This window comes from Mus caroli, unplaced genomic scaffold, assembly GCF_978045245.1.
Source record: "Mus caroli unplaced genomic scaffold, Mus_caroli_1 scaffold_4, whole genome shotgun sequence".
NCBI lineage: Eukaryota > Metazoa > Chordata > Mammalia > Rodentia > Muridae > Mus > Mus caroli.
This window is the reverse complement of record NW_028227259.1, coordinates 63,500,585-63,504,094: the sequence shown is the minus strand read 5'-3', so window position 1 is coordinate 63,504,094 and position 3,510 is coordinate 63,500,585. Positions and strand designations below refer to the sequence as shown.

At 31.6% G+C, this 3,510-nt stretch overlaps 1 pseudogene; it reads right to left on the bottom strand.

Annotated features, from left to right (window-relative positions):
- Positions 1 to 585: 585 nt before the first annotated feature.
- Positions 586 to 686, bottom strand: LOC115031237 (U6atac minor spliceosomal RNA; annotated as a pseudogene).
- Between the last annotated feature and the right edge of the window lie 2,824 nt (positions 687 to 3,510).

The window sequence follows — 3,510 nt, the reverse complement described above, 5'->3', positions numbered from 1 at the left end:
ATAGTCCTGGCTGTCCTGGAACTCACTCTGTAGACCACGCTGGCCTCAAACTCAGAAATCTGCCTGCCTTGACCTCCCCAGTGCTGGGATTAAAGACATGTGCCACCACTGCCTGGCATATTTATTTTTCTAAATACCTGAAAAACTTTTCTCTTCTGCTAAAATGCATAACAAATTTTATGGGTTTTTCATAAATATATTAGTGTTCTTTTGTTTCCTGAAAAATCTATAGTTAATTTACCCACTATAATGGTAAAATAATTAGACAATAATAAATCCTATTTGGATTTGCTTTCCAGACAAATACATGAAGTGGTTAATCAAAGAGCAGCAGTCTATATTCAGCAGAACTTCTGTGCATGGATTCACAGTAGTGTTGCCAAGTACTTTGGGAACTGGAGGTAAAGAATTATGTGTTCTGGCTACTGTTTGATTTGTGGGATTTTTGTTTGGTTTGGTTTGTGTGTGTTTGTGTGTGCGTGTGTGTGTGTGTGTGTGTGTGTTTTGCTTGCTTTCTCTTTCTCTCTCTCTCTGTTTATCACTGGAGATGAGATAGGTGGTCCATGTATGTCATGCCTATGTTGTAGAATGTGGACTCTCAGATTCTACACCACTGTCGTTAGGCCCAAGGGCCTCTTCCATCCTTGTCAAGGGGAGTGCTAACCTTCTCTCCTTTCATACAACACTCTACACCACTGTCAATGCTTGTCACTTACCATTATTATTCATCCATGCTTTGATAATCTCCTATATCCATGGAACTGTGAGGCAAATTTTCCTTCTAAAAGTGGCCATGGTCATGGTATTTTTATGTCACTGTCAAGTACCCAATATAGTTAGTACACATGTTCATGTGCTTACCTTAAGAGAACATATCATTTGTTTTCAGTATGAAACTGGGATGAACATTAATACTCAAGATTTTTTGGATGTTTTTCATATCTCTCTGACAAATGTTTAAAAGAATTTTTGAATCCTAAGGTTGGTTTTTTATTAAAACTTGCCATAAATGTTCAATATAAAAAATACAAATCTTAGTGACAAAGGTATGAAGAAAGTTTCAAACAAACATATGTGAATTCACTGTAGTTTAGTACAGGACAACAATATTTTTCTTAAAATACAACAAAGATCATTAAATTTTGACTCCCTGAAGTGAGAAAACCAGTTAAACAAACTAGTCAGATTGTACATTACATTATACTATCTCTACATATAATTATATCTCTAGGCACCAGACTTACAGATACAGGGGGTAAATTCTATTACCAAATTTTCTAATTTCAGACCAGAGAAGATGCCCATTAAATTCAGTATCCTAATATCCAAAATTATACAATCATGCAGTGGTGTTCTTTTGATTCACTTAGCTTATGTAATTTTACATGACATTTCTAGTCCCAACATTTTTCAAATACTGTGTTTCACTATGTTTATGACCAAATAGTATTCTATTGTATAAACCACATGTTTCCTGACCTTTTAGTCATGATAAATTATTCTTTGTAAAGTGTGACACTTCTTTTAATTTTCTCCTCTCAGGAATCTTATCACAGCGATGATAAAAAATTTTAAAATAAATAAATAAATAAATAAATAAATAAATAAATAAAAATTTATGCCTATATGTGGATATTCTTACTCATCTACTTCTGTCATCAAATAGTATCGCATTGTACATTTTAGCAAATATCATCAATTTATGGAAAATTACTCATTTCTTTTATTGAAATGGGATATTCTATTCTCTTTTCAATACTTTATGGCTAGCATCTAGGAATTACAAAATATAACTTTTTGTCTATTTTTGTGTAGCCAATGATTATACTAATGAACAAATTGTAACTTATGATTTAAAAATTGAGTAATAGACAGAAAAATTGAGCATTGAAATTGTTATTTTTGTGTTTTAATAGGTGTTTTTCCTGCAGTATAATATTTTATCTCCTTTAATGCACATGATTATAATTATATTTTTGGTTCTAATAAATTGTACTTTGTATTGTTATTTTTATATTTCTTAAAATATTTTTTAGATATTAAGGATTTGGATATTTTGTATGTTTTATTTATCAGGCAGAATATTTATAAGGTTTTACTTTATGGATCATGGTACTTGGAACTTTTGGTTATTTACAGATTTGTGGCTCTTAATTATCACACCAAGCATTCACAAATGCCCTCTTAGTTTGTCCATTTATCTTTCTTTTACTAGTTCAACCTTATTAATATTTGTCTTTTTCTAGTTTGTATTTTCCTATCTCCATATGCATGTAATTATGTTCACTCCAACTCCTCATTTACTGATATTACAGTTACACCAAGTGAGGTTATTTTTAAAAAGACCTACCTCTTTCACGCTAAAAATTCAAAAATTTTAAATTGTTCATTTCTATCTTGTAATTTAAAGTTTCTTATAAATTTCATTTAAAAATAATTTCTAGCATGTTTATTGATGGCAAATATTCTCAAACAAGAACTTCTACTTATTGTAGAATATATGCTTGGTTATTATTAAATAAATTTGGAAATCTAGAATAAACTTGATTATTTCATATAAAATTAATTAACATTTCTCTACTCAGTCTTTTCTATTGACTAAATATGACTTGTAAAATGGGACAAAAAGATTTTAAGAGCCTAAAGTAGTAAATAATATCAAAAAATAGTGCTCAGCTGCCACACAGTGCAGTTGAACGTATGAGCTCATAATTCTGACAGCATGGATTAAGAGCCCTGTAAGCTATGGCCAGACAACATTCTAGTACAGAGGTTGAAGTGTGGGCACATATTCCTCCCATTAACTAGGAGCTTTTGGCATTCAGTAACTGCTAAGAGGGAAAAATCAGTTTTCCTTAATGATGTGAACCTATTAAATTAACCCCACACCAGAAAGACCTGTCTTGACAAAAGAATAGCTGAAAATAAAAATTTGGTTTGAAAACAAAAACAAACAAACCCACCTCTCTCTACCCCAGAAACATTCTCCATTTCTTGTTCAGAAAATAGTATATCCTGACTTCCACCCCCAGAAAGAACAGTCAAATTATTTAAAATTTTAATCCCTTATATGCATGTATAGCAGGAGACATGATTTTGCAGGCTCACTGTCCAATGGCGAGAGGAAAAGATCCCACAGAACTGAATTATGCTTTGTCCTGAACTACATGACATGGGTGCTGGTAACTGAACTTTCCTCCTTGTACTCTTAACTACTGAGCGAGCTTTCTATCCCCTGAGATTTAATATTCTAAAAAGGAACATAGGAATAAGATGAGGACAAATGAAGAATGAGCATCACACCATAGAACAAGTCAGTATCAGAATTATTAAATAATATCATAGTCTTTTGCAGAGTTAAGTTTATCCAACACTACTGAAATAAAATTTAACTTTCCACTTTGTATCTTATTTCAATGATGTCACTTGCTTCTCATTTTTGAATAACACTTTTTTTGTATGCAACATATTGTTTCCTTTTAGGTGAACACATTTTTATTTGGAAATAAA